This window comes from Egretta garzetta, unplaced genomic scaffold (genome assembly GCF_000687185.1).
Source record: "Egretta garzetta isolate BGI_Z169 unplaced genomic scaffold, ASM68718v1 scaffold415, whole genome shotgun sequence".
NCBI lineage: Eukaryota > Metazoa > Chordata > Aves > Pelecaniformes > Ardeidae > Egretta > Egretta garzetta.
Window position 1 is genome coordinate 1,026,116 of NW_009259686.1, and position 13,702 is coordinate 1,039,817.

Genomic DNA, 13,702 nt, shown 5'->3' on the forward strand with positions numbered 1-13,702 from the left:
ATTCCGCATAGAAGCCGGGCTGCCATTGGCCTTCTTGGCAACCTGGGCAAGGAGTCATTCTGTAGCTGAACTCTAAAACCCTGCCATAAACTGGCTGGCAGAGAGCATTTTGGAGGGGTTTGGCATTCACAGGATGCAGAGATAAATGAGGTCTCTCCCTTTAAAGGGTTCTTGTCCTTCACCCTCCTCCCTACAGGCAGACCTTTGCACTCTGCAGAGCTTAACTGAAATCAGTATCATTCAACAGGGGCACAGGGCTTCACAGCTCATATAGAATTGGAGGATAATTAATGACAAGACACAAGTGCATTACAGACACAGGGAGGCAATAAGAGAGGAAGGACAAGATTACAAGCAATCCTGCCATTATGTAGGCTAACAGTGTGCACAGCTTGACAGTTCAATATATAGCTTGTAAATTGTATACAATTTTGTAGTTCCAAAATATTATACTGAATCAGTACTTCAACAAATCCCACTAATCCTTGCCCTGGATCTAACAGTACACCCACAAAAGCATCAAACTGCCTTACTCCTTTTGAGGTGCCTGGCATTTTCTGAGTCTCAGAGCAGGCAAATTCTCTCATAGCAGTAACTCTTTCAGATCCCAGTCCTTATCTTTGTTCCACACAAACAGATCTACACAGCTCCACAGCACTGCAGTGGAGATACAGTGAGAGATTCAGGATCACATCTGCAAAGCCAGCTTCGTGTGCTCTATATCTCAGCTACCATTTCAACAAAGCAGAGCTGAGTGTGTGTGCGGAGGAGGTGGCGGTAAGTTCTCCCATTGGGAATAGCAGCCACTTGTGTATAAAAAGCTGACAAATTATAAGAATAACTTAGAAAAGGCATAACTTCAAGTTGATGTATTGAAACTACCTATCACTGTCAAATACATCAAGCAAAATTACTTAGCATTTGCATGTATTGAAAAATATCACTGTAGAAGTCTGGCACGTTGCTATAGATTATCAGTTCTGTCTAGCTTGCTACAGAAAAAAGTGGAGACTAGATGGATAGGAATGAGACCAGAAAGGAAACAAATAGCCAGAAATGGTGAGTTAGAGATGGCATCAAACCACAGGGTTCTGGGTTTGGTGCCATGCATTTCTGCCACAGCCACACCTTAGGTATCCATCTTTTCTGTCCATTCTTGGCTTCTCCCTGGAATAACCTCACCCTCCTTGCAGACTCTGACAATGGTTTATGTAGCATTGAACAGGGCAGATGCGCCCCTTTAGCCAATGACTTCAACAGAGAGGTGTCCTATTCCTTGGAAAGGAAAAAGTCCTTGGCCTATATGACACACCTCAGTCTGCAGTTGTACTCTGTTCTGCCAGAGTTTAAAACCAAGGAAAAAGGGAAATGGAAGTTTCTACACAGCCTACAACAGACTTCTTAAAAAAAGCTGGGATGCCTATGTTTCACTTTGGCTTCCTCCAGTCTGTGGTCCATGAGAAATGGAGGCCCAAAGAGAAATCTGTATATTATGGATTATGTCTCAGATGTTGCAGAAGTTACCTGCAAGTATCAGGATTGATGAATGACCAAAGAAAATGTCCGTGTTGCCTAGGACCTAATATTTGGATTGAATTGAAGGAGATTGTCATGAAAGCTGCTGAAAAGCTTCAAATTATAAACTTTCTGATAATTGTAATTGTATTTCATTCAAGATTTGTATGGAACTCTTTATATTCCTTGGGTGTTTCAGCAAGCACAATTATCTCAACTATCTCAGTCACAATTTAATTCAAAATGCAAATAAATTACCCTACGACTTCAGAGAAGAGATCTCATTATTCAAATAAAATCATTACTAGATAATCAGTGTAATTTTGTAGAGATGATGTGCAAAATCAAAATGTGCATTTTAAAATCTGTGAGTGAAGCCCTGGCTCTAGTAAATTGGTAGGAATTTGGCAGCTGATTTAAAGGAGAACACGATTCCACTAAGTATCATTATTTCAATAAAACATGAGTTCAAGTCATGATGACAAACATGAAATAACTTTAAATCTATCAAAAATCTGTTAATTTTTATTCCAGCAATAAAAAAAATCCAGGGTTGCTAAATGTTCACTTTTGAATGAACAATTATTATTTTAATATGAAAAAGAATAAAGATCCAAAGGACTCTCTTCTTCCCGTAACTCATTAGAATATAGGTGCTCTCTACCTTAAGATGGAGCTCTAGAAACTCACAGTGCACTTTCTGCTTATACAAAAACCCATCTGTTCAACAACTTTTCTCTTCGCTTTCTCAAATTTAGATGGTACCTTGGTGTTGGTTGTGTTGTATCAGCTCCACTGAATGTACATATTGAAAGACAAGAGATGGATTTTGCAAGATGTCCAAATCACGTGTATTATTTTTCCTAGAGAATAGTAATCTCCTCGTTCTCTGCAATATTTGTTGCAGTAACTTGACATCCACTTGTACTCAGACAGCAGTAGGGTGAATATAGTGTAAGACTTTGCTGATAAATGCTCCCACCCAGATCTGGACATTCACCTGCTCTGCTGCAAGCAGGGGATGGAAGACAAATATGCAAATATATCTTCAAGAAGAAATAACATTTTTATATCCAGAAGCTGTTACAACTTTTCTAATCTCCTCCAATGATTTATGGCATCATACAAAAACCAACATTCTAACTTGCAAATGCTCTTCCAGAATTTGCAACATTGCTGAATGCAGAAATACTGGTCAGTCAAATGGATCAATGTGGATGTGTGTTAGCTATTTCTAAATTAATCTCACCTAACTGACTCTACCAAGTTTTTCTTAATGGAAGGATGTGCTCTTAAGAGGTGTGGGACACTTTTGGTTTGCCAGTCCAGTAAGTTTGATAATAGCCCTAAAAAGGACCCTAGATTCCTTTCTCTTGAGTTTCTTACTCATTTATATATTAATTACATATAGTATTATATTACTATATAATATATAGTAAAAATATATAGTCTAAGGTACAGTTCTCCTTAGTGATCTCTAAGAAGTACTGTAACTGGCACACAATCTCCATGTTCTTTCACAAATGCCAGCAGGATTGCTAATATGAATGTCTTTCTGTAGTCTGTCTCTCACAAAATAACGGTCCACACAGAGGAGTCATTCAAAGTGTGCTAGTATAAGCAGAGTGGCAGATGCCAAAGGGAGGATGTGCCCCCATCTTTCTCCCAAGGGCTTCAGGTGGATGGAGCCAAAAGGGAAGCATTGATCTGTTGGCTTCTCATGGAGAGAAAGAAAAAGAAAATGAGTGAATGGACAGGCCTGAAATGTATTGAATCTATATACCTTTTTTTATGATAAGTGGGTTGTCTCTGTTAAGAAGAAATCTAACAATGTTGAGGAGGATTTAATCATTTTATGAAGGTGTAGAAATGTGGGGCAGCTAACTACGTCTGACAGTATTGACTCCTTGCTCTCCATTAAATAAATCACTTGCCACATTGGGCTGCTTATGCCACAGGTTTAGAAAAACAACTAGGTGAGAGAGTCTGCATAGGAGATTTCTTACAGGTGAAAAACCCTATATACTCATTGCACTCCTGTTCACAGTGCAGAAATCACTATGGAGCCGAACTTGTTAGCAAAGGTGCAGTGGGGCCTGTGAGCACTGAGTGAGGTGGGCTTGCAAGGCACCTGATGCTACAGAGCAGCTCTGCCCGGCGTGAAACCTTTCTGCCCCGCAGGGTAAACACAAAACCCATGGGACTTTACAGTCTCAAATTAGAAAGAAGCTGCTACTGCAGAAGCTGGGAAACAGTCAGGTGCCCTAACAGGTATCTTACCAAGATGCCATAGAGGAGAACTGTAAAAAGTTACCGAAAATACAGAGAAGGAGAGGTTGTACTTGATCATTCCCTTTTCTGCTTTCAGTAAAGGATTGTTCTTCAAGGCCATGATATCTTTGTGACTAAAGGAAGAAAATAAACTCTCTGAGCACCAGGCAGCTCAGGTTTATCCTTGCAAACTTGCTGATGAGGGCTTGAGCTGGTCCTTCTTAATGATCCCAAAAATTTAAACCCAAACTTACATAATGACAGTCAAGCACAGGGGTTTCTCTAGGACAACCAAGCAAAACCTTAGGGGTGAGGGTCAGGGCTTGCATTTTGCCTGTTCAACTCCACTATGGTAACCAGTCAACTGAGAAAATAAACTCTCTAATCATAGCTTGTTTCTCTCAAGTCCAGGCATATCCACTGTGGATCAGTAAGGAATTTGCCTAAACTTGCCATCATGGCTGCTTAACACAGGAGGCTTCCAGAGAAATAAATACATCCATTTTCCAGCTGTTTTATGGTCCCTTAAATGCAAAGCTTAGAAGACAGCCTATCATTTTCAGGCAAATGTAACACGAAAAAATAGCACTGTTAAAAAGATTTTTTTACCGCTCCATATTGTAAGGCTGAAATGTACTGCACAGGCACACCACAATTCAAAGTCCAATTCCACTTCCAGGTGTTGTATTCTTTCGCAAAGGCTCACAGACTTTATAAAGTAATCTCTCAAGAGACAAGGACTCACAGTATAGGGCTGTGCTAAGGTTCTTCCAAAAATAAATAATCAATAGAGAGCTACCCTACTGAGTGCGAATATTGCAAGGAAACAGCATGTTATGGAAAACTACATCATCATTTTATACCTAAGCAACAACAAAAAGAAGGGAAAGATTGTTAAAACTGCAAGATGTACCGCAAGACTGTCATCAGAGCAGGAACTGGTAAGTGAAACTGAAAAATATTAAATTGCCTTTCTTCAGATACAGAGTTATGGGGTCTGAACCACTTCTTTTGCACACCCTCTGAAGGCATTAGGAGTGACACAAAGAATGCAAGATCAGGAGCCTGCAGCAAAACCAGGGCTTAGCTCAGCTGCTCAGGGAATTTATGTTCTCTCTGCTAAGATAAATTAGAGTAACAAAAATTGGGAGAGACTAGACAGGGAGTTCACCTTGTTAAGTGGTTACCATTTATGCCCCAAGTAGAAACATAAAGTAACAAGATTACATCTGATTTACAAACAGGAAATTATTTACTCTACTTGGAAGAAATAATGATGCATTCCTGTTTCCATGTGCACCTTTAAGTCTGTACTCGTGTCAGAGTTCGACTTTTTAAGCCAAAGCTTTCATTGTTTAATTCATTATTTATATTAGTGTTAACATTAATATTTCATAGCCATTGGCCACCTGTGTGATAAAAGAGAAACTCAAGTTTTAAAGTCAGAGAAGCAAATATATAAAAATGTATTTTCAAATATAAAATTGCTACCTAAAAAAATTAATGCAGGAGAAGTTCATGTTCTGTGCACATAAGCTTCATTAGTAATTCGAAAAGTAAGATAACAAATCCCAAAGGTCAAGTCTTCCAAGTGATCCGGCTGACCCTGGAATCATTCTGTGGGCCTCTCTCAGTGCTCTTAAGTAGAGTCTCCCGGGCCTTAGTGATATTAGATCTTTTAAGCCTGGCAGCTCTCATCCTTGTCATTTCTCTCATGAATCATAGAGGAACTCTGCCAAGATACACTGGATATATCCATGGCTTCCTTTGCCCATTATGTAAAACTGTAAAACATCTCACACAACTGCCATTATGCAGCAGGTACTCCTTCAAATTAATAACCTTTAATTTTTCAGTCAGAACAAGAAGTAGACCACAGCAATAGAACTGCTGGAATGCAACTTTCTTATCTGAGCATCAAGACATTTTCACAATAAACAACAGAGCCACAGAGCCATAGCAAAGGGCACATCAAAGCAGCAAATGTCTGACACACTTTGGTCGCTGGTGCTGCCGCAGCTCCTCAGTCTAAAGCGAGCAGGTCCAGAGGAGGTAGCTGCAGCAGCTGGCAGGAGGCAGAGGGCCAGCTGAGGCAGCATCCCAGATGCCAAAATGTCTCATTATGGTCCTGTACAGACATGCTTAGTTTAGCCCATATTCAGTATCACAACAGGTAATTTTCTGTTTGCGTAAATTTTATTATTGATATAGGACTCCATATTCTCCCTTACTGTTTTATTGAGACAGTCTTTCAACTTTGCATCTTCTGAATCTTGCTACTAAACTGGGTGAGATGATAAAGCATAATTTTCAGTTTTAAACAGTAGAACTTTGATTATGTATTATTTGCATACAATCTTTCAAAAATGAATCCTGATTTTCAATTAAATCTCTACTCATCTTTTCTTTGAATGCTATGTAACACCAGCTAATGAGAAAACTAGTAACTATTATCTGTAAACATGCATGTAATAGACCACTAACTACGAGATAACATTGACGGTTTTAGGCATTGACTTTAAATATGAAAATAAAAACCGTTCAAAAACATGAGTATGTGGATGGATTTTTTTTTTCTCCTAATGTACAAACTCCTAATCTATGAGAAGGAGATTTGCCATGAATGTTTTGTGCTCTGTTTTGAAGATTTGAGTCCAACTTCTCAGAGCAGTATCTCATCTTATTATTACTTTTAAAAGCTTCTATTTTCATTGGGCTTCCATTGGGCACAATTGTTGTGTTTTTTTTTTTTACTATACAGAGGTTTTCCTGAAAGAAACTTACTTTGAAGTAGGACTAATAACTCTACATTTGCTTCACTGACCCAATTTATTTCCTGGGACATTCCTTATTTATCTGCCACTCTCAATTAACCTCTCTTTCCTCACAGTTATTTAACTCTAACTCAAGCTTTTCTACCAAATGTGTAGGATCCACCTGACCAGATATAGACATCTACTTCTTACTTAACCAGTCTCTGCTCAGAAAAAAATAGGCAGTTCTAGGACATAATTCCTCTCATTCTAATGTAGATACCCAAAATAATTGAGTAAACTGCATTCCCCAAAGTACCTTTTTCATTCACAACCACCAATAAAGGAAGTGGGAGCTGGCTGGTTCAGTAGAGATATCTACAATCTAGACCACTAGCCCAGGTGTATAGGTTTCTTTCAAACCCAAATTCTTAGAGCAAAGTATTTTCGATTGCCTTCTGAGGCCTGATTTTGTCAATTGCCTGTTTATGGTCTCTTTTTCACGATGAACCAACAGCTATTTAGGTATGATAATTGATTAGGTTTTTGACCAGCATTGCAGCATCATACTCCCTGTCTTTTGGAAAGTTCCTGATGGAAGCTGTGTACCATTAACCTGGCTTTCCAAACTCATCAGCTTACTCAGGTGCAGAGCTATGGTTGCTAGGCAGAAGTGTACATTGGAAAAGATGCCTTTGAAGTTATGTAACACAGCATGCTGGAGGCTTAACATTTTACCCAACCCAGAGGCTAAATCATGAAGTATATCACTGCATTAAATTAGAAAATATAAGTAGAATTTTAAAGCTTAAAGACTCAGATGAACAATGTAGTCTAAAGGCTCAAGGACAGCAATGAATATGTACTAAATTTATCTCAGCAATAATGCAATGATACCTCAAAAACGAGATTATTCTTTCACCTTCGAATCAATGCCATTATTTATTTTATTTTTAATCTTTCCTTTTTCTAACCAGTTTTGAAGTAAAAAGTAACCTGGAAAAAAAGTGATAAAATAAAATGAAAACAGGAGATTATAAAAACTGCCCCTGCAAAGAAATATCTGATTAAGAACCCTGCATAAATACACACAGGTGGATCTAGATGCAAAATTTTTACTATGAGCATGACAAATCAGTCTTGCTCTGAATCTTTTCATTCTTGTTAGTGTATTGTTTAAAGGCTTCACTATTAAGGAGGTATTTATACCTATATTTATTTGAGATGCCTTAAGTATAAACAATTATTTTTCTCCTCTCTTAATCTTAAGCCATAAACCCATGATTTTCACTGCTTTTTGAAGTTAGCAAATTAATTAGTTGATTGTTTAACAAAATCATTGATAGGTTAGAAGCAATTCTGGGTTGTTGTTTTTTTTATTTCTACATCATTCAACATCTTCATATATGCTTATTTAATGTATTTCTGTGACAGAAATAGATCGCAGCAGTATTATTTGTCTGATGATATGTCAGCTGTCTGTTCCACTGAGCTGGTAAGAGAAGACCTAATTTCTTTATAACGTCTGATAATGCTTGGAAAAGGAGTCATCCCCATGTTTTAGATAAGAATGTACTTCAGAAGGCAGTGAAGTACCGATTTACCTTGACAGTTAATTGACTAGCAGCAAAGCTAAATGAATGAGTTTATAGGATGAAATATACCCCTAAGCAGTAGGCTTGTCTAAGACCAACATTCTCTTTAGATCCCAGGTAAGCCTTACTTTGCAAGCTTATGTGGGGTTTAATTATGTATGGCAAAACTCTGAGATATGAAAAAGTCACCAGATACTTCAAAAGTGAAATCTGCAAATTTTAAACTGAAAATATGACTCTCAGAAATGAGAGCCATAAACCACTAGGATAGCTTATCAGCGAAGGTGATAAATTTTCCATTACCTGGACTCCTTGTTTTAGCAAAGCACTTAAACTTCCATATCCATAAATTCCACTGTATTGGTATAGTCACAAACATTTTTGTCCAGGAAGATGGGTTTTGTGGACTATCCAGACAAGAATGTAAAACTGTCTTTGTAACATGCTCGAGGGAGAGCTGCAGAATGCAAGCGTGACATTCACCAAAGAGCTCAATGGAGCTAAAACCCTACTCCTTTGCCTAGTGTCTGGTATAGAAAAAGTGCCCGTGTGTCTCCTGAAATGGATGTAACAGTGCCTGGGCATCACATACATTCAAACTGAACTATGCACGCAGCAGACTTAGGCGAGCAGTAGGGTTACAAGGTGCAAGCAGACATAGAATCAAGGAAGAGCAGTGTGGAGCTGAATTTCCTTGATCACTTAATTGGATGGGTAGGAAGAAAGCAGATTTATGCATGACTGCATGGTATTCTGCTTCTCCCTGTACCTCAGCATAACCTTTGGTAAAGCAGAAGCCAGAAACTTATCTTTTTTTTTTTTTTTTTTTTAATACAAAATGCTACAGAGGCACCGATCTCTAAAATGATTTCTCAGACTTTATGAGTGTGATCATACTTTGTAAAGCAAGTCATTCTGCAGAAAAATAGCATTTTAGCATTCTCCAGATAACTCTGCCAGCAAGCAATCATGGAGGCCGCAAACCATCTAGCTTTTGTGTTAATAATTGATGAAAGTAGAAATCATTTGTCCAAAATGATAGAGATTCAAGGATCAACATATAACACAACTCTTTCCTGGATCTCTGTAGAGATCTAATTCTGTAGGTCACAGTTAAATCAGTTAAGAAAATGTCAAATCAACATACAACCTCTGTTCTCCTTGTAGAAAAGAGAGAATTGCAATTTAAAGCAGGTAGCTCTGCTATCTGCAAGTTCTACTGGCACGTTGTTTCTCGAGATGACAACTGCTCCTTTCTTATTTATCCTGCTGGATTCTGAATGCCTGTCTAAATCCTTCCCTCTGGGTCTTTCAAAAGTGTCATATCATAATAAGCTGCTCTTCTAGATAAATAAGCATTGACAGCACAAAGGCTGATAGAGAGATTCATTTGCCTTTACCACCAGGAAGTCGGTGTGTAAAATTTTCCTTTACTTACATGTTTTACAGTCCCCCAAAGCAGCAAACTTGTGTTCATCTAACAACCAATTGTGTATCAAGAGTCGTTATTCCCAAACTGTTAATTTCCCTTAAACAGGAATGAAAGAGAGCAGGACCTTAGTTCTTAGCAACAGTCGCACAGCTCCATGACCAAAGCATCTTCAGCTTTGTCATTCTACAGTCACTCCACTAACATGAAGCCAAGCCATCAGTATATTTGCATTCATAAACAGGAACACCTGCCAGAAATCTGCACCGTGCTGCTAATTTGAGTTAAGAGGAAGTTTGGTCACTGCTTGGAGAGCCCATTAGAGTTTGAAATGCATAGTTGGTTTGCTGATGTGACACAGATCTTCTGCCTGGCTTTAGACAAATCTCCCAAGGTGTCATTCCAGATTACTAGTTCTGTCAGTAGCAGACCTAGTTTAAACTCCTCTGTCCAGACCCTCTTCCCTTCCACCTCTTCTCTAGTAGAGCTTACTTCCCTCTCAGTCCTGTCAATCCAGCTATTTATATTACTCTGCTTTGCAAAGGTTTTGTGAAAATACATTTTGCTTTTCCCATGTTGGAGTTTTCAGTTTCAAAATTTGGACAGTTACATAAACCTGGTTTCAAGACTGGTCACCTGATCAGGTACAACTGAGGGGTGCCAATTTCTGGTGGGAGATCACAACAATGTGCAGCACAAAGTGTAAGGAGGAATTGGGAGCTGATGTGCTGCCTACCAAATATTAGAGAGGAACTGCAGTCCTAGTCTTTTCTCTGACTTCAAAACCACATCTGTAAAAGTGAGGTAGCTAAGGAACATAATACGTTAATGATTGGATAAGGTTAACAAATTAGAGTAATTATTCACCCAGAGTACATTTATGTACATGCTGACCCTTAAAATCCACTTCAACTCACCTTTGCACTGAGACTTGTTCAGGAGCTACGTTTGGGAAAAAAAAAAAAAGACAGTGCTAGAGTTACAGTATGATGTGGCTTTGCATGTGCCAGGTATATCTTATGGGATTTCTAATGTGTTCCTGAGGTCCTTTTTAGATGATGGAGAGAGAAAGGCGTTTCTGAAAGCTTCCAGCAGAAAAACCTGCCTGTGTCAGTTCAGGCACCTGAGGTGGACAGACATGATCTGCCTCCTTGATGCAGTTAGAGGCACATATGTGAAAGCTGGGTGCTTAAGTTAGACAGATTAGATCCCACTCCAGGATGCTTACATCAATTTAGACTATGTGACGTTCTTTTTGAAATGAGAAGATGAAGTATGTTACTATTTTTCATGTTATTATTATGCACTTCACATCCTTGCCATTTGTCACCATTTTGAACATACCCTCAGAAGCACAGCAATGCCTATTAGCCTGTAAACCTTCTTAGCAGGAATATTTTTCAGTATTAATAGCTTCCTTTACCCATATTTATAGACTGATGCAGCTGTACATCAGCAAGGTTGGGGTTTTTTTCCTAATATTTGGATTAATATATATTACTTAACCTTAACAGATATTAAGTATCATTATATAAAAGCTACAAGTTCAGAGCTTGATTTACCAGGGCGTTCAAAGCTTATAAAGAGTGCTTATCAAAAGCTAGATCTAGTGAGGGTATGAGTACCTTCTCCGCTTTGATAAAATCCCTCCTAATGAATGCTGTAGGTGGTAGCAACAGGACTCAGCACCATATGAGTTAGATCCCAACCTTATTGGCCCACAGTATTAAATACTAGGATGGATGTTAAGCATCTGTCTTTTTATTTAAACATTATGACAATATTCTCAGTAAACAAGTTATTTTAATGTCAAGACTTCAAGAATTTTTGGATACACAGATCAATGCTCCAATTTTCTTCAGAACTACTGTTTATCACCAACTTTTAAATCAAAAAATAAAATTCTGTGGACTAGATATTGCTTACTTTAGATTAGTCTCATGGAGCACAATTTGGGAACACATGTTGTAAGACATTTGCTTGCTTTCCCTGTCCTACAGATCACTGTGAATGCAGAAGATTGTCTGGGCAGGGGGTGTCAAGAAATTATCCCATGTACAAGAGTCAATACAAATTGTTTTAATACATTCCTTTTTACAAAATTGCAGTGTTGGTTAAAGGAGCCCACAACAGGAAAGCTCTACAGAGTATATTTAACATAACTGCTATTACTACATTCACCATTAAATTATTTATGATACTTTATTCTGAATTAGAGTAATGAGACCATCAGAACTGGCTTCAAATAAGAGTTCTGTGAAATTCAGATTTAATGCACCATGGAATTCCATGCATTTGCAGTATGATCTTACCTACTTTCACATATTCCAAATGTTGTTTTAAGGACTATCTTGACAAAATGGTTAGTTTTCCATTGAAAACAAGTCAAAAAGCACATAGACCCAGCAAAGATGGTTCCTGCAAATAGCTCTGTTGAAAACCAGACTTATTTTAACTCAGCTATCCTTCTACCTTGTGTTATGCTATACACGCTACCTTCACAACAAAGCTCTCAGTTAGGTAACCACTTTGTCTTCAGTCAGTTTTTTGTAAACCCGGAGAGGGAATACCATGTCTCAATGAGAGGATTCTCTTTCACATCAGTTTCTTGCTGAGGCTCTACAAAGCAGAGCAGCTTTTGGGCAATGATTTTGATTTCAGTCCCAGCCCTACAGTCGAATACTATTTGTCAGCTCTGCCACAAGAAGTTGAAAGAATATTGCTGGAGTTAATTTGGCCACAACTTCACCAACTGTTCTAGAAAAAACACTTTGAGAGGAATTGTCTTGGGTGGTTTATCATGCTTTCCATGTTCATTCCCACATACTTTGACACTGTCTAAAAGGTGGTGGCCATTGGTTTGAGGAAGAGTTTTCTGTTTGGAAGGGACTTGCCTCTTCTCAGCAGTCTAAAGTGAGAGCTTCCTAGTCTTTCTCTTACCAGCCTAAGGGCAGGCTTTAGGGACCCACCATACCTTTTTTTGCTACCAACAAGAAAATAGCCCATAGCTTCCAGTCCGAGAATGCTGGCAGTGCCTCCCATGGCATGTGCTTCACACTGCCAGTCTGATCTGACCTGATTCATGAAAAAGTCCCCTACCTGAAATATCCCAGCAATGTTGAGCAACAGCTTAGCAGCCAGGTGTTTATCACACCAGGAGTCTTTTTGCTGCTCTCAGTGCAAGTGCATCCCTCTTTCCTCCTCTCCGCCTCCCCACAGAGGAGTCTCATGCATATGGAAGAGTTATAGCACATCGCACTTGAAAACCCAAGGGGCACCCCTGCAGCTGCAGGTTTCACTGCTTGTCTAAACCAGCCTGCTGGATTGACACTCCTGGAGGCTGAAGCCCTCTTTACAGGCAGAACAGGTACACCGCTGGCAGCAGCCATGCAAGCCTCTCTGTTAGTGGTTCACATCTGAGCTGGATTTGAACCAATGATCTAAGTCACTGAACCTCTGCAAGGAAGTGCCTTGCATTTACTGTTCCCGATGATAGATCACGTATAGGACATGGTGCTAGTCCCTTCCTTCTAGCTGCTGAACTTTACACTTTGGTGCTCGGTTTCTGTCTGTGAAAAGAGATCTAGTATTTGTTGCAAAAGCTGCATTATAACCAAAAGGACAAAGAGGATCATTGAGAAAAACATGCTACCCATTTTGAGAAGAATCTATCATGGCTATGATATCCCCACAAGCAGCCTACTTAACTCTTTCAGTCCAGGTGATGTAATCCACCACTTCAAGCAGCAGGAGTGTAAATGAGAGGAATCTGCCCCACTGCTTCACAGTCGAGCACAGAGAGGCACACAGCCAAGTCTTACATGACATGAGTTTTCTGTGGTCTGAATGAAATCCATATATCTGTTACCAGTATACTGGCCCTTCCCTCCAAGGAGCTGCTGGGAAAGCACTGTTCCTCATGGCTACATTCTCATTTTCCAAAGGGAAAATGAACATTGTATTTCTGCCTTGGGAAGCATTATGTTGTTCATTATTTTACCATTAGAGACAAAGTACAAAAAAAAGTTGATTTGCAACACAGCAGTGGAGTACCAGGAAAAAGTGCCAATCGGCTCAGAAAGTGAGATATCATATTAAATGAGTTGACCAATGCATACAAATTTTTATGAAATTTTCCA